The following is a 19,114-nucleotide window of genomic DNA, read 5'->3' as shown; positions in this document are numbered from 1 at the left end:
TCTTTATCCAGAGAGTGGTGGGGGCATGGAATGCGCTGCCTGTGGTAGTGGTAGAGTCAGAATCTTTGGTGACCTTTAAGCGGCAATTGGATAGGTACATGGATGGGTGCTTAAGCTAGGACAAATGTTCGGCACAACATAGTGGGCCGAAGGGCCTGTTCTGTGCTGTATTGTTCTATGTTCTATGTTCTATTTCTGATCGAATATGTTGCAATATGTTGGGATGGCATGGTGGCTCAGTGGTTAGCACTGCTGCCTCACAGCCCCAGGGATCAGGGTTTGATTCCAGCCTCGGGCAACTGTCTGTGTGGAGTTTGCATATTCTCTCCACGAGTGCGTGGGTTTCCTCCTGGCACTCCAGCTTCCTCCCACAATCCAAAGCTGTGCAGGTTAACTGTCCTTGTTAAATTGCCCACAGCTTAGTTTCGTTTCCCTACAGTGTGGAAACAGGACCTTCAGCCCAACCAGTCCACACTGACCCTCCGAAGAGTAACCCACCCAGACCCATTTCCTTCTGACTGATGCACCTAACACTATGGGCAATTTAGAACGGCCAAATCACCTGACCTGCACATCTTTGGATTGTGGGAGGAAACCGGAGTACCTGGAGGAAACCCACACAGACACGAGGAGAATGTGCAAACTCCACACAGATAGTCACCCGAGGCTGGAATCGAACCTGGTGCTGTGAGGCAGCAATGCTAGCCACTGAGCCACTGTGCCGCCCCCACCCCCCGCACTGTCTTCAGGGATGTGTAGGTTAGGTGCATTATTCAGGGGTAAATGTAGAGTAAGAGGGTAAGAGGATTGGTCTTGGTGATTACTCTTTGGAGGGTTGGTGTGGATTTGTTGGGCCAAAGGCCTGTTTCCACTCTGTAGGGATTCTATGAAATAAGGTGGCTCTGAAGGAGTTAATCTTTGGTGCATTAAGCTCTACCCATTCTTTAGATGTCACCTATTCTTCAGATAGAGGTGGTTGAGATCTCTTTGAATCCCTGAAAGGAGCAGGTGTGATCTGCACAACTCCTGATATTCATCAGCATTGAGACCTAGCAAGTAAATGTCAGCTGTACCTGTTGCTATAATGCAATAGACTACCTTGTTATATAAGACAAATAAGGGAAATCATGTTTGACAAATCCACTGGAATTCTTCAAGGATGTAACTAATAGATTTGATTGGGGGGAGTCAGTGAATTGGGTTTATTTGGACTTTCAGAAGGCTTTTGACAAAGTCTCACATAAGAGATTAATGTGTAAACTTAAAATGCATGGGATTGGGGTAGTTTATTGAAATGGATAGAAAATTGGTTATCAGACAGACAACAAAGACCAAGACTAAATGGATCTTTTTCTAAGTGGCAAGCAGTGACTAGTGGGGTACTGAAAGGATTGGTACAGGGACCCCAGCTATTGATAATATATGCTGATGATTTAGATGAGGCGACCAAATGTAAAATCTCCAAATTTGCAGATGGTACAGAGCTGGGTGGAAGGATGAGCTGTGAGGAGGATGCTGGGATGTTGCAGTGTGATTCGGACAGGCTGAATAAGTGGGCAAATGCATGGCAGATATGGCATAATGTGGATCAATGTGAGGTTATCCCCTTCAGTAGCAAAAATCAGAAGGCAGATTATTATTCGAATGGTTGCAAATGGAGAGAGGGGAATGATCGATAAGATCTTGTGGACCAGCATAGGTGCAGCAGACAGTAAAGAAGACAAGCTGTATGTTGGCTTTATAGTGCGAGGATTCAAAAACAGGGACAAGATTGCTACAGTCATATAGGCCATTGGTGAGGCCACACCTGGAATAATGTATGCAGTTGTGGTCTCCTTATCAGAGGAAGGATGTTCTTGCTAAAGAGGGAGTGCAGCTAAGGTTTCCCAAGTTGGTTCCTGGGATGGCAGAGTATTGAGTTGGTTAGGATTGTGGTAGAAAAGTGTGGTGCTGGAGAAGCACAGCAGGTCAGGCAGCATCTGAGGAGCAGGAGAGTTGACATTTCGGGCATATTCATCAGGAATGTCCAGGCTTATGCCCGAAACTTTGATTCTCCTGCTCCTCGGATGCTGCCTGGCCTGCTGTGCTTCTCCAGCACCACACTTTTTGACTCTGACTCTCCAGCATCTGCCGTCCTCACTTTCTCCTTGGGTTCGGATTGTATTCACTGGAGTTTGGAAGGATACGGATTTCTCAGAAACCTATAAAAATCTAACAGGACTCGACAGGGTAGACACAGGCAGGATGTTCCGATGGGGAGGGTCTAGAACCAGGAATCATAGTTAAAGATAAGGGGGTAAACCTTTTAGGAGTGAGAAGAGGACAATTTTCTTCACCTAGAGAGTGGACTTCTCTGCCACAGAAAGTGGTTGAGGCCAAAACATTGTTCTAAGGGGATTAAAGAGTATGGGGGGAGGGCAGGATGAGGGCATTCAGCTTGATGGTCAGCTGGGATCATATTGAATGGTGGAGCAGGTTCAATGGATCGAATGATCTACTCCGACTCCTATCTTCCATGTTCCTGTTTAGACACAGCAGTGTTCTATTCTCAGTAATTAATAATTAGGTAGATCCCAGACTCATTCAGAAAGAAGGATTAGTAGCAGTGAACTACCCAAACCAGCATCCAACAGAATATTCCTTTTGCAGATTCTTTACTAAGCATCAGAGCCATGATCTGGAAGCACAAGGGAACTATGGCCTCCTATGATGCTATCCTACATCGGGATACTTTGCACTTGTTATTATTCTAGCCACTGAAGTATTGAGTCTCAGAGGAGCAGTGGATTCCTTGGTCTATTTGAGTGTGTGCAACCTCATTCAAGTGATAGATTATGAAGGTCTCTCTTTTTTTTCTCTCTCTCTCTCTCTCCCTACTAAATGAAAGGCTTGCAATTTTAAACCACATTCTATGACCTCAGGAGATTATGAACTGCTTCAGTCAATGAAGTAATTTTTTTCTTCCAGTTTTGTTGTCGCTGCGAAGTCAGAAACATACAGCTAATGTGTCCGCGGCAAGTCCCCACAAACAGCAATGTGGTAATGAGCAAACATTCTGACAATGGCTGAGGGATAAATATTGACAAGGATAACTGGGGATGTTCACCGTTGATTGCACAATACTCAGCACCTTTTGCGACTCCTCAGATACTAATGCAACAAGATCTGGACAATATCCAGCTTGGGCTGACAAGTAGCAGGTGACATTCATTCCACACAGATGTCAGATTCTGACCATGACCAATAAGAGCTGAAAATGTGTTGCTGGAAAAGCACAGCAGATCAGGCAGCATCCAAGGAGCAGGAGAATCGACGTTTCGGGCATGAGCCCTCATTCCTGAAGAAAGGCTCATGCCCGAAACGTTGATTCTCCTGCTCTTGGATGCTGCCTGACCTGCTGCGCTTTTCCAGCAACACATTTTCAGCTCTGACCTCCAGCATTTGCAGTCCTCATGACCAATAAGAGACAATCTAACCACTGCCTCTTGACATTTAATGGTGTTACCATCACTGAATTCCCCACAATCAACATCCTGGGGGTATCACTGACCAGAAATTCAATTGGACTCACCAGATAAACAAAGTGGTCACATGAGGAGGTCAGAGTCTAGGAATACTGCAGTGCATAACTCACCTCCTACTCCCCAAAACCTGTCCACCATCACAAGGCACAAGTCAGGAGTTTGATGGAATGCTCCCCTCTTGCCTGAATAGGTGTAGTGCCAACAACACTCAAGAAGTTTGACACCATCAGGACAAAGCAGCCCACTTGAATGGCACCACATCCACAAACCTCAAATCTCTCCACCACTGACACTCAGTATGTACTAACTGCAAGATGCACTGCAGAAGTTCGCCAAAAATTCTCAGATACCACCTTCTAAACCCACGACCACTCTCATCAAGAAGGCCAAGGGCAGCAAATACTTGGGAACACCATCACCTTCAAGTTTCCCTCCAAGCCACTCACCATTCAGACCTGCAAATATATCACCATTCCTCATTGTCACTGTGTCATAATCCTGGAATTCCCTCCCTGATGGCAGTGTGGGTCAATGCACAGCAGGTGGACTGCAGTGGTTCAAGATGTCAGCTCACCACCATCTTCTGAAGGGCAAATAGGGACAGCCAATAAATGCTGGCCCAGTGAGTAACATCCACATCTCACAAATGAAGGAAAACTCCCCCATGGGTCATCAATTATGTCCTGTAGCATCTGTTACATCCAACGGAAAGGGCCTAAATGGTCTTTAATGCCTTAGCAGAAAGAGATCACCTCTGACAATGCAGCCTTCCCTCAGTATGGTATGTCAGCTTGGACGTTGTTTACAAGAGGAAAAATTTTAAGTATGGCATTTGTTATGAAGATGTTGGTGTACTGTATCTTTAGGAAAGTTAAAAGCTAGCAGTGACAGCACCAAGTGTACTCAATAAGATACAATATAATATTCTCCAGCTACTGGGATAGCTAGGGTAGCTGGTTGCCAGGAAACAACAAAACAGATTCAAATTAGGCCAATCAGTTTAAATTATACCCCGAAAAATACCAAACTCCAATCCAGTTTGAATTTAGTATATTGACAATCTTAAAAGCCAATGACACAATCTAATACTTTGGAGGAATAAGACCGGGCAAAATTGAACAATTGAGAGGAGAACTGCCCAGCTACCAGCATGTAAAAAGACTGCCCGAAAAATAGCTCTCTCAAAGGTACCTTTATCAATCAGTAACCTGTGAAGCAGAATCCTGAAGAAGACACAGGAAGATCCAAATAGAAGAGCTGAAAGCTGCCTAGTTTTGAGATAAGTTTTGTCAATTTTAATTGGGAGTGTTATCAGACTAGTATTGTTGAAGAGGAAGGTAAACGATAGGTTAGAGGATGGAGTTGTAAATAGTTGTTAGTTAATTATTCTCTATTATATTTTAAGAAATAAAGTGTGTTAACTTTTACTTTAAATGCTTCTTGGCCTCTCGAATTTTGACAGAACACTGCACGGGATAAATCTTTTCTGTGTTGCTGGTTTTAAATTAAGCAGGAGGGTTTACCCCATGTCGTAACACATTGAGCATGTTAAATGGTGTCATATCTGTCAATATCCTGGGTTTGTCACCTTCTGGGCATATCCTGTGCTTCTTAGCTCATTTTTTTTTGTTCTGTAAATTACTCAGCAAAGCATGTGCCAAATGAGCTGGACATTCTCACCAGCTGCCAGGGTCAACAGTTCTGTCGTTACATTTAAAGGCCAACTGCTTACCATTTGGCTCAATGCAAACCAGGAAAATTCCTTCAGCTTGTGCCAGCCACCCCAAGATCCCCTGAAGTGTCTTCAAAGAAGCCTAAGTTGGTGCCCATCTGATGTTGCTGGATGGTGTCACTGTTAGAAGGTACATCCTTTTCACAACTGACCACCATCCCTTTAGACCCAGAGCCTGAGCTAAGATTTCAGCACAGGTAAGCGCCACCCTCAAAGACTGGGAAGTACTGCAAGAACAATGTCAACAAACTTCATGTGTTCCACAGGGTAAATGTCATCACCTTCACTCTATGGCCACATACTCACTCAGGTCCATCACTGAGGCTGACCGTGCCACCGCACAGGCATCTAAGGGACAGCCTCTGCTCACAAACCTCAGCATCTCACACGTGAGCTGCCGTCAAGGGCTCACAATCACCTCATCCTCCCAAACCTCTAACCCTTCCTGCCCACTGTGGTTCTGGGAATGGCTCACTAACTTGACATGGTTTTGCATGATCACAAACCATTCCCATCACACTGAATCCTTCTCTTTTCCTCATTGAGGGCATCATTGGCCCACAACTTGGCTGAGAAGGCAAAGACCACCGTGGGCCGGGAGGAGGGGTCAGGGATTTGCCGGCCACATCCACTTTAAGGACAGGGCTATCAGACTGGCAGAGGAAGACAGTGTCAGCCCTTGCAACATTGTGCCCTGTTCTTCCCCAGTGTGCAGGAAGGCAAACACATAGCTCTGCATCAGCATCTTTCAGGTCCAGCTGAACGTTCAGTAGCTAGCCGCTATGCGCTCAGACCTGCTCCAACTCTGGATGTTCAGTATCAATGGCAAGGCAACAATGAGGATGAGGCACTGCGATCTCAATCCAGGTGTCCCATAATACCATAAGATATAGTCACAGAATTAGGCCATTGGGCACCTCAAATCTGCTTCAATATTTAATCATGGCTGATGTGTTTCTCAACCCCATTCTCCTGACTCCTTGCCACAACCTTTGATCCCCTTACTAATCAAGACATCTCTCCAGCGCTCTGTGACAATGCATTCAGCAGGTTAACCACCCTCTGGCTGAAGAAATTCCTCCTCATCTCAGTTCTAAAGGGTCAACCCTTCACCCTGAGTCTGTGCCCTCAGGTATTAATCTTTCCCACTTGAGGAAACATCTTCTCCACGTCCACTCTGGCCAGGACTCTCAGTACTCTGCACATTTCAATCAGATCCCCCACTGGCCCGCTTCCTTCTAATCTCCATCAAGTACAGACTGAGAGTCCTCAACTGCTCCTTCGATCAATCTTGTAATCCTCCTCTGGACTCCCCCCTACACTAGCACATCCTTCTGTAGATACAGAGCCCAAAACCACTCACAATATTCCAGTTCTGCTCTGACCAGAGCCTTATACAGCCTCAGCAGTACATCACTGCTCTTGTATTCTAGCCTCTTGACATGAATGCTAATACTGTTTTTGTGTTCCTAACTGCCAAGTGAACCTGCATGTTAATATTAAGAGAATCCTGAACTAGGACTCTCAAGTCCCTTTGTGCTTGAGATTTCCAAAGCTTTTCTCTATTTCGGAAACAGTCTACACCTCCATTCTTCCGACCAAAGTGCATAACCTCAAACATTCCCACATTGTATCCCACTTGCCACTACTTGGCTCACTCTACCAGCCTATTCAAGTCCTTCTGCAGCCTACTCACTTTCTCAACACTACCTGTCCCTCCACCGATCTTTGGATCATCTAACAAACTTAGCAACAGTCCTCATCCAGATCGTTAATGTATAATGTGTATAGTTGTGGTCCTGACCCATGTGGAATTCCACTGGTCACCAGCTGCCATCCTGAAAAAGACACATTTATCCCCACTCACTGCCTTCTGCCAGTCAGCCAATCCTCTATCCATACCAGTACCTTGTCCACCTTCTCATGTAGGTGGGTGACATCATCTGGAGCTCATGGGGAGGAGGAACAACCGACAGGCATCCCAGTAGCTTCTTTATAGGGCACCCCAGAGGTGCTTTGCCCCTCTAAGTCTCCCCTGCCAGAGAAGGGCTGGACTGAGAAGGGGGAGTCCGGACCTGTACAGCAGACTCTCAGCAGGCTAAGCCTCTTGAGGCTGGAAATCCTCAGAGTATGGCCACCACCTTGTTCGATTGATGGGGACACAACAGGTGGCAGGATCCATTCCAGCAGCAAAAGGCAGGCCTGAACTTAGAAACAATGTGAGAGAGAGCGAGAGCAAGAAAAACCCCTTCCAAGGGGACATCCATAGCACGGGTGTTGAATTATTAAGAAGCACTTTTGTTAATATATTTGTTCTGTTGTCAGTTGTCTCTTTGTCCCAATAAGAGCAGAGATGGTCCTCCAAAGTAGAAGATGTGGACCCTCTTCAAACAGCAGAAGAATACACCATGATTCAAGCAGTACCTCTTTCATCATCTAAGTGGGTGACTAGAGATTGCTTTATCCAACAGGGAACCACACACCTAAAAGCTGGGAATTGCAATCAAGAGACACAGGAAGCTCAGGAACATTGCAAGTCGTGATAAAGTCCAGGGACAACCACAAGATATAGGAGCAGATGTAGGCCATTCTGCCCATCAGGTCTGCTCCACCTTTCATTGAGATCATGGCTGATCTGATAGCCCTCAGCAACACTTTCCTGTATTTTCTCTATAACCCTTGAGATAGAACCTGATGCGCTCAATTCCTGGACATCCCGCATGCACTGTATTGGTTGAATCTGTCATGTGTCTACAGGCTCCAAGAGGGAAAGGTCTGTCCCTAGTCTGGGGTTCTCACAGCAACGCTGCAATATTTAAGGGTGTGAGGTGCGAAATGGATAAATCACATGTCAATTTACCAGAACCAAGCAGAGGAAACAAATCCACACTGTGCAGCCTATGGCCGTGGAAGAATTGTCAAGTGAAGATGCAGAGGCATTGCAAGGATATAGTCAAAGCACGTTGCATTCTGCAGCACTGCTGAGGTGCTGAGAGGAATAAGGTGCTTAAGGAGCAGCCTCAGCATGTGGGTAAACTCGTGTGTATTCATAAGGGAGTGGGCTCCTTTGTCTTTGATGCAAGGATCATTTGGGCACAAACATCCAGGTAGTGGAAGTGTTCCCTGTATCATCGTTGCTTTAGGGCAAGACATGTGCACTTTAGCTTTCACAAGGGTGAAACCAAAGCCACAGTTAAAAGGAAAAGTGTGCATTTTATTGCATAGATAAATCAAACACAAAAACAAATCAATACTTGAAGAGTGTGGCACACAGCAAGCAGAGGAAATAATAACAGGAACAGAAAATGTCTCAACACAGATGAGTCATCCCAGAAACAGGTGGCTATAGAGTGTGCAGGGCACTCTGCTCTGTCACTCACCAGCCATCCTTGAGTGCGCTAAGTGCCTTTGAAAGAGGCTGGCACGTGTGAGAGTTCCAGGTTGTACGAGTTCTGGCAGCTCCTTGGATATCAATGCAGACTTGCAACATCTGGCTGCTGTGGCCACAAGTGATTTGAACATTAAGGGAGCAGAATCATTCAGTGTTCACAAAAGAAGGCCAGTTGACGTAGAGTGCTTGGATTGCTATGTGGGTGTATTTGTTTGCACACTGTCCTTGTGGGAAACTAATGATGGTCGCGATTCCTAATGCCCTCACTCTCTGACTAGTCGCAACATGGGGCTAAGAGGTCAACTGATGGGCTCTGGCTGAGACAGCATCCGTGATGTTCAAGATGCACTTTAGGACAAAAGAACTAGGAGCAAGAGTAGGCAATTCAGCCCCTCAAGCTTCCTCCAGCATTGAATATGATCAGTACTATGTACTATGTACCTGAAATGATCCACTGACAGATTAATTCAAGGCAGCTTTTACCCTTCAGGCTACAAGGGTGGCATTGTTACCAAATCCTTATCCAGCAGCTGGGGTAGATCTGACACAATGACTCGGGAGACCCTTAGTTGTCTTCTGCACTGCCTGTCAGTTCTCTGCAGATATCTACAGCTAAGCCAGAGGATCTGGGTGTGCAGCAAACCACACCTCATCTTTGCTGGCTCCTCACCTGTTGCATTCCCCTCTGGAGGCTGTGTGATGGCCAATGCCAACTATTGCTCTTACTTTTGCTGATGAAGTTACCTCTGGTATCCAGTGCAGCAGTTCAGTTGCAGGAGCACTGCAAGAGGAAGTGAAGGATTGATCTCCACTGTGTTTCCTCAGCATGCATCCAATCTGTGAGAACAGTAAGTAAAGGTAAAGTCAACATAGTCCTATCAGATCATAGGGACTGCTCTCTCACTAGAGAGCGAGATGACTGATTGTGATTTAACCTGAGGGTCACCACGCCTCAGGTGAGAGAAGAAGTTGAGAAGGAATGTCCTTCCTATTGACCAGTCTTAGTAAAGGGAAATCTTTCCCCATTAAGCTCCAGGTTCTGTCCTCACTGACGGCTGTTATTGTTAAGAGGACAGCTCTTTCCCACCAACCTCAAAGGAGCTTGGAGGCATGTACTGCAGGATTACCTCGAATGTGATAATACCACTTCTCATGTACATTAGTGACTCTGATCTTACTTAAGGTTCCCCAGAAATAGTCCCTGTGTGGGACTGGAATAATCAGATGTTAGGAGTGCCCTCCCATCAGCCAGCCCTATCACAGGAGCCCTGTCCTACCAGCCTTCACCTTGGAGGAGAGGATGGGCAGGTTCAAAGTCACCTGCAATCTGGGGCACGGTGGGCCTTGGTCAAGGGGGTGAGTGTGATATCGAGTGAATGTGCCTTGCTCCATTGACTCTTGCTGATCTCAGAGTTCACAAGACGGCAACTCAGTCACAATACTCTCTCGATCAGTCCTTCATGGGATTGGGTCAGAATTGAACAGTATGAGAAGAATTCTGATTGGCAACAGAACTGATGAGACTCTTCTTCAAAACCTCTTCAGTTCCAACTCAAAATGTTAACTCTGTTTCTCTCTTCACGGATGCTGCCAGACTTGCAGTGTTTCTCCAGCATTCTCTGTGTTTGTTCCAGATTTCCAGCATCCATAGTATTTTGCTTTTATCTGCGTTGAATGAGGAACAGTGACATTCTGATTCACTGGGAATTGAAGACAGATAAATGGTTTTAGTGGACGATAACTGGACTTCTGATTCTTGAAGGACCCCTTTCGCTGGTTTCACATTCAACCCAGAATTCCGAGCCCCTTTCAAAAAGATGGCAGACGGTGGCGGTGAGACAAGAGGGGGAGATGATCATCCAGAACTGTTCCAGTTTCTTGAACAAAAGGAACCATCAGGTCTACATCACATAGTCCAACAATCTGAAGTCCAAAATCTCCTTCCGTTACAATGGACTTATTCACCTCAAAGCTGTGGGCATAGAGCCTGCAGCTGATGGGAAAGAAGTGGCGGTTGTCCTCAAAAAGCGAGCAGGTCAACGTAAGCCAGCAACTTCCTATGAAAAGATCACAATCAACAAGAATAGCCTCACTACCCTAAATAGTTTGCGACACATCATCCACAAGAACAAATACCGAAAGGACCCACGCGTGGCTGCACTTCAACGTGCTAGCGCCATTCTGAAGAGCCAGAAGCCAGTTGTTGTCAAGAAGAAATGCACTTGGGCTACCAAGAGTTCATAAACTTGGAAAAGTTGGGACATGTTTTATGATTAAAATAAAGGAGGATCTTGAGAGAAAATAATAAACAGGGGTTCTGTTCACTCTGAGAGCTGGCTTGGAGGGATTTGGATCAGTTTCAAGGTCCATCCACTTGTAAATAAAGGGTGACTTGGAGATGGCATACTGGCCTGTATGGAGTTATTTCGGTCACATTTCTGAAATGGCCACATTTCCAATGTGGAGAAAGAGAGGACTGCAGATGCTGGAGAGTCAGAGTTGAAAAGTGTGGCATTGGAAAAGCACAGCAGGTCAGGCAGATTCCAAGGAGGGTCAACGTTTCAGGCATAAGCCCTTCATCAGGAATGTGGAGGGGTAAGGGGATGAGGGAAGGCAATAGGTGGAGTTGATTGTGATAGGTCGGTGGGGAGGATGGACTGGTTTGGTAGGAAGGAAGATGGACAAATCAAGAGGCGGTGCTGAGTTGGAGGGGTGGATCTGGAATTAGATTAGATTGGATCACTTACAGTATGGAAACAGGCCCTTCGGCCCAACAAGCCTACACCGACCCACCAAAGCGCAACCCACCCAGACCCGTTCCCCTACATTTACCTCTTCACCTAACACTACGGGCAATTTAGCATGGCCAATTCACCTGACCTGCACATTTTTAGACAGTGGGAGGAAACCGGAGCAAACCCACGCAGACACAGGGAGAATGTGCAAACTCCACACAGTCAGTCGCCTGAGGCGGGAATTGAACCCGGATCTCTGGTGCTGTGAGGCAGCAGTGCTAACCACTGTGCCACCTTGCCACTCACCAGGAATGAGGTGAGGGCTGGGGAGTTTTGACTGGTGAAGTCAATGTGGTTGTAGGGTCCTGAGGCAGAAGAGGAGGCGATCTTCCTCCAGTCAATGGGAGGCTTTGATTTGGCGGTGGAGGAGGCCCAGGATTTGCATGTCCTCAGGGAAGTGGGAGGTGGGAGTTAATGTGGTTGGCCACATGGCGTTGCAGTTGTTTGGTGCACGCAGACCAGAGATGTTCTCCGAGTTGGCGTTTGGTCACCCGATGTGACCAATATAAAGGAAACTATGGCTCAAATGGTAACATGTCACCCTTAAGTCAGAAGGTTGTGGAGGGTCCCCCCTTCAGGGTTAACATTAATGTTTTAACAGACTTCTAATGAAGTGTCGCCAGACTTGAAATGTAAAATCTGCTTTCTTCCCACAGATGCTGCCAGACCTGCTGAGTTTCTCCAACTATTTCTCTTTTTATATACTGGTGTAAGTCTCTCCAAGGTTGCAGATGAGTGGGGTCAATTGGACCTTTCAAAACTGAGGTAGATAGATTTTTTATTGGGTTAGGGCAGTCACAGAGAGGGAACAAAGACAGAAAATGGAGTTGAGGAGCAGATTGACCGGTTTCATGCTGGAACTGGTGTTAATTGCAGCAGCCACGCTGTCACGCTAATTGAAATCAGCACAGGACAATGATCAAGCCTGGCTCTTTGCTATTCAGAATAGCTCACACGTTTGCTATCTTAACTGGCTGGACCATCAGGTAGGCTTGGCAGCAGTGCTTTGAAATATGCATCCCGGTGGTTAAACTTTTATTTTTCTTTGGTTTCGATTTGAAGTCTGTGCCTGAAGCAATAATGAAAATAATTACCTCCCATTTTCCATCATTTTCATCGATGTGAGCTATTTTGTGGCAGAAATAACCACTTTTTTCTGACATCATCGTAAATTTGAGAAAAATCACCTCATAATTTTCTCACAGAAATGCTCTGCAGCCGCCTGGACTATGTATAATGTACTTTCTGTTCTATAGAAGAGGTCAGAATGTGGTACTTGGAGAAACAGTCCATCCAACATCCACAATAAAGATTACTCAGAGTGCTGGAACGGCATTGTCCACTCATCGGATTACCACCCACAATCGCTCAAGCTAATGATTCCTTTGTGGACTTCAAAGGTTTTGCCTCCATGATTTGAGCTATTTATCATCCTTTGAGGCTGATACTGTGGTCTGAGAAACTTGAACCAATGGTGCAATTTGCTCACTGGAACACTGCATTATCAAGTTGGCCTGAAGTCTATTCCGCACACAACATGAATATGATCAAGGGGCTTTTTGCAGAAGACTAATGAAGGACACATCTTTTAAATTGGGGCATACCTCATAATATGCCTGGAGTAATGCAGGAGTACCCTGCAGGCCAAATACTTCTTGGAGGGAGGCCTGGTTAGGAATCTGAAATACCTCCACGGAGGCTGATAATCCATCATCAAGTCACCCTTCATTTACACGTGCACAGTACATGGATTCTGACCAGCCACTCAGAGCCAGTCCCCAGAATGAGGAGACTCTCTCAGACTCCTGTTTTTTTATTGTTTTCTTTTTTTTTGGAGAAACTCAAAAACAAACAAAAACGAACAACCAAAAAACAATCAAAATTGTCAATCACTCAGAGAGCTTTCCTCTTCTTCTTCCTTCTCCCTCCTCAGAGCACACTGGATGTGGGCAGCCAGCTCAGAGTCAGTCACCTCCTCTGACAGAAAAAGGAGAGTCCTTCACTCTATTTTAGAGACCCACGGATCAGTATGAAGAAGATATCCAGGACATTCTCATGAAATCCTCTTTCTCAGCAGTAGAATTTAATGGGAAGCTGGTAGAGTCTCCAATGCCTATATTCTGGCTACTTGTAAAATCTGAAGGTGTGGACCTTGTCCAAGCCCCAAAGACTTATACACAAAAGTTCATATTGCAATTCATGTGGATTTATCAGTCTTCTATTGTCAGCAATTCAGCATTGTCAACAGGAAATCCAGCAGATATGAGGAGTCATCACATTTTATTCTTTGCTTCAAACTTTAGGCCCACAGTGAGTGTGTGTGTGTTTGAAGGACTATAGTTTTAATTCCACATCATAATTTAATGTTAATCAGTATGTGACACTACCTCAAGAATAAGCTTTTTTTTAGATTCCCTACAGTGTGGAAACAGGTCCTTTGGCCCAACCAGTCCACACTGACCCTCCTATGAGTAACCCATCCAGACCCATTTCCCTTTGACTAATGCACCTAACACTATGGGCAATTTAGCATGACCAATTCACTTGGCCTGCACGTCTTTGGGAGGAAACCGGAGCACCCGGAGGAAACCCACACAGACACGGGGAGAATGTGCAAACTCCACACAGACAGTCACCCGAGGCTGGAATCGAACCTGGGACCCTGGTACTGTGAGGCAGCAGTGCTAACCACTGAGCCACCGTGCTGCCCCTTTGTTCACAATAAACAGACAATTTGAGTTAATTAAGGAAGCCTGATGTCCACTTGACACAGTTGTAACAATAAGGAGCCTATACCTTTTTGGAGGGATGTGAAATCAATAATAAGTATTTTAAAAATGAATTGGAGCTTACTGAGGGTAGACTGCAGTTTTGCAAGTCCAATGGTGATTCCTGAACAGAAATTGGCATGGGTCAGAATATAAACAGTAGAGGACTGTCTGCCCCTCTTCCGCGGTTACGTTAGGGCCCGGGTGTCCTTGGAGAAGGAGCACGCGGTGTCCACCAACACCCTGGAGTTGTTCAGGGAGAGGTGGGCGCCACAGGGAGTGGAGTGCATCATTTCTCCCTCCAACTCTATTTTGATTTAGTCCCTACCCTCCCCTTCACTGTTTGATCACACAGCATTGCCCTTTGATGTGAAGGGCAATGCTTGTCACTGGCCACTCGGGTGTTTCCTATCTTGCTGGTGGTGGAAATTGAATAAAGATTCGTGCACTTTGTGAAAAAAAAGGAAAATAAGAGAAAAAAAAAGAAAAAATATAAACAGTAGAGATGGTCAGCATGACAGAGTAGTTAAAGGCCCTAAATTGAGGTTCCCGTATCTATGGAAGCATTGCTTTGAATCCCACAGCTGTGCCAGTAGTTTAATGATTTTATGGCACAGAGGTAGTGCCCATCCCTCAAAACCAGGAGATCTGGGTTCAAGTCTCATCTGCCATGGAAGTGTGTCATAATGTGGCTGAACATATTGACTAAAAAGATCAATGGGCAGTGGGGTTTCTGATGATCTCAAGCTTATGGTGGTATTGTGGGATAAATACCACACTCAGTGTCCAGAGGTGGTTAATGCCAGGAACTGTTTATTACAAACAGCTGCCAGAGAGATTCAAACCCTGATGTCTGTCTTTCTACGTATTCCCTCCTCTTTCTCTCTTACCAAATTTCTCAAAGTCTCTCTCTTGCTTAAAGTTCTTTTCAGCATTTCCTTTCAATATCAGTTAACTATCAATTATCAAATTAGGCTCACTAGAATGATCCCAGAGATATGGGGTTTGCCTAAGGCCTATACATTTAGAAGAATGAGAGGAGATCTAGTTGAAGTATCTAAGATTCTAAAGGGAATCAACCTGGTGTTGTGTGATTTTTAACTTTGTACACCCCAGTCCAACAGCGGTACCTCCAAATCAGAATTAACAAAGTGGTTGGAGAAAGGATATTTCCTCTTTTGGGGTAATCTAGAACAAGAGCTCATTGTTTTAGGATAAGGCACAGCAGATTTAAAACAGAAACATGGAGAAATTACTTCTTCCAAGGGACGGTGAATCCGTGGAATCCACACCCCTAGAGTGTAATGGATGCCAGAGCATTGAGTGAATTTAAGGAGGACATTGGAAAATTTTCATTAAGTACTGGCTTAAAGGGTTATGGAGAGTAGACAGAAAAGTGGAGGGGAGGTCAGCCATGATTGTATCAAATTGAGGTACAGGATGAGTTGTCTACTCCTGCTCCTATTTTGTAGGAGCTCTCATCGGTCTGGTGCCATCATTTAGCCTTAGATGCAACCATTTTGGGTTGCATTTACAAGCAAAGGCTCAGTCCTGACAAGCCAGGGGTCAATGCCAGTCTCACTCCACCCACAGGCTAAGCTTCAGTCAGAAGGACTTGTGGTCCGGAGCATCACAGAGAAAGATCAATGCCACATATTCCACACACACCATTACCTTCTGGAAAGTACATTCCACTTCAGCAGTGAATAGGCCAAGGCAATATGCAGATGTTTAAACGATGCAGGAAAAACAGCCTGAGCTATGAATTACAATAAATTCATCTCTGACATCTTTATTAACCCCTTAATTCTCCATTGCAGCAGATACAAGATGGGAGACCAGCAATGCTGGCACGATTTAACTCCATATGGTGGTATTCAATAAGGTTACAGACTTTACTGGTGGTGACTCTTGTGGTGCAGTGTTCGTGTCCCAACCTCTAAACCAGAAGGTTCAGATTCAAGTCCTACCTGCCCCAGAAATGTGTCACAACATAGCTGAACAGGTCAATTAAAATAACTCTAATCTGTACTGGTCAACATCCTATAGCACCGCACCCAGGGGGAGGGGGGAAGGGAGTGAATGCAGCCCAGCATTAAAAGGTGAAAGCACAATTGGATTAAACTGGAGGTAAGTGGTTGGTTGGGTGAACAATATAATACGTAGGAATGTAGGATTTAGGAGCAGGAATATGCAATTCAGCCTTTGAGCCCACTCTATCATTTAACATGATCATGGCTAACCTAATCCTGATCTCAACTCCATTTTCCTGCCTGCTCTTCAGTGCCCTCCATTCCACTTTTCGTCAGAAACTGTAGTGATTAGAATCAGATTGGCCTCGTTGACTACGAAGTTCTGGATTGGCCCAGGTTAACAACTCCAACCAGGAATGCCCTGGCTGACGAATATAACCAGGAGTTTAGAATCTCCTCAGTTGAGGACTGACTCTGAGTTTGCTGGCTGGCCACAGCCAGTGTACAGTGCACTAGTAAATAAAGGGTGACATTGTGATGAGTTACCGGCCTCTGTGCAGTTATTTCAGAAACATATTGATTTATTTCTTGAACCCTTTGATTAAATCTGCCTCCACTACACTCTGGGGCAGTGAGTTCCACAGATTCACAACCCTCTGAGAGAAGTATTTTCTCTTCATCTTAGTTTTGAACCTACCGCCTCTCACTCTTTATCTATGACTTCCTGTTCGAGACAGTCCCTCAAGGAAAACTATCTGTTCAATGTCAACCTTATCAATCCCCTTTAGCAATTTATATATCTCACTCAGATCCCCCCTTGCTATTACTTTATTCCCAAATGCATGCTCCTTAATCTTCTCCAATTGTGCTGTTTGCAATAGCTTTCCACGTAGCCATCATTGCAATTCTGCCATTCACTGTCGCTGTCACCTCTTCAAAGAACTGCATCAACAATGACTTGTAAGAACTTTTACTGCAGTAAAGAAATCCAAAGCTTCATGAGGAACATTTAATTAGTCAAAATGGATGCTGAGCAAAAGAGCTCATTAGAAGAGATGATTAAAAGCTTGGTCACTTTTCTTTACAAATTGGATGATTAGGATCTGCACAACTGAAAGGGTGGTGGAAATGGATTCTATAGCACTTTACAAAAATGTAATTGGATTAAATACTTGAAGGGGAAAAAATATTGCAGGTTTACAAAATAGATTAGGTTTACAAAAAAAAAACTGCACAGACTTAATAGGCTGAATGGCCTGTTCCATGATTCCATACGGACTTTAAAGGGTAAGCTATCGTTGGAGAGGGACAAGAAGGTTCAAGAACATATGAGAGAAATTTACAAGACCTTGGAGTCCAGATAGTTGAAGGCACAAAACAACAAGGTGGAGTGATGTAAGAGGCAAGAGAATAAGGTGGATGGGGAAATGATAGGAGCTGACTGTTAGACTTCATCAAATTGTCAGCTTTGTCAAACATGATCTTTCTTTCTGATATCCATGTTGGCTGCCTCCAATTACTTTCTTTTCATCTTGATATGTCATTATTTTGTTTTGAATTGGGGATTAAAACTTTTTCCCATTCTCGGAATAAGCTAACTGGCCTGTAATTATCTGGGTTAATGCAGTCCCTCCATTTGAAAATTGAGATTAATTCAGCCAACTCCCAGTGTTGAAGAACACACAAACTCTTAATCGGACCCTGACAGATCTCTACCTATAAGCATCATTGTTTATTTTTAATCTCTTTATTTATCCATGATGTTCTGAACAGTCACATAGTCTTGGGCTTAATGAAACAAATGAAGGAAAGAATTGGATTTATATGGCACCTTTCATGACCACAGAAGATCCTAAAATGTATTACAGCCCAGGGATGTGCACAGGAAGTGTACTAACATAGGAAATGCAGCAGCCAATTTGTATACAGTAAGCTCCCACAACCATCAGTGAAATAATTGACTGGTAATCTGATTTTGTGCTGCTGCTGGAGAGATAAATATTGGGCAGGAGTAAAGGGAATTATAATCTTTCCCCTTCAAGTACTTAATCCAATTATATTAGTTAGGCAATCAAGGGTTATGGGTAGAGAGCAGGAGAATAGGGCTGAGAAACATATGAACCATGATCAAAAAGTGGAACAGATTCAACGTGCTGAATGGCCTAACTCAACTCCTATATCTTATGGTCTTACAGTTTAGGAAACTGGTGAGAATTTGCTTTGACTTTTTCTGAAATAGGTCTTACATTAGAACTTTGAGTACTTCCAGCATTTTCTGCTTTTATTTCAGCTTTCCATCGCACACAGAATATTGCTTTTGCCCTTGGTGTTACAATGACATCTGCGGATACATTACTCTGGAAATTCTGAAACCATTGACTATTTTACAGATATTACATATAAATTTCCATTACATGCGATATTACAATACCAACATATTTTCACAAACTGTCACCCTTCTTCCCTCCCTTTAGCATAGATCTAAAGTACAGCAAACTTTGTTTTAACCACTACCTTATTCACTGGTAATGATTAGATTAGATTCCCTGCAGTATGGAAACAGGCCCTAAGGCCCACCGAACAGTAACCCACCCAGACCCACTCCCCTACCCTATATTTACCCCTGACTAATGCACCTAATACCATGAGGAATTTAGCATGGCTAATTCGCCTGACCTGCATATTTTTGGATTGTGAGAGGAACCCAGAGCACCTGGAGGAAACGCACACCGATACGAGGAGAATGTGCAAACTCCACATTCGCCCGAGGCAGGAATTGAAGCCAGGTCCCTGACACTGTGAGGTAGCAGTGCTAACCAATGAGGAGAAAGTGAGAACTGCAGATGCTGGAGATCAGAGCTGAAAAATGTGTTGCTGGAAAAGCGCAGCAGGTCAGGCAGCATCAAAGGAACAGGAGAATCCACGTTTCAG

General features: G+C 44.7%; 1 pseudogene; it reads left to right on the top strand.

Moving 5' to 3' along the window:
- Positions 1–5,050: 5,050 nt before the first annotated feature.
- Positions 5,051–10,891, top strand: LOC122565109 (annotated as a pseudogene).
- The last annotated feature ends 8,223 nt before the right edge of the window (positions 10,892–19,114 follow it).

This window comes from Chiloscyllium plagiosum, chromosome 31 (assembly GCF_004010195.1).
Source record: "Chiloscyllium plagiosum isolate BGI_BamShark_2017 chromosome 31, ASM401019v2, whole genome shotgun sequence".
Lineage (NCBI taxonomy): Eukaryota > Metazoa > Chordata > Chondrichthyes > Orectolobiformes > Hemiscylliidae > Chiloscyllium > Chiloscyllium plagiosum.
This window is presented reverse-complemented; position numbering and strand designations above follow the sequence as displayed.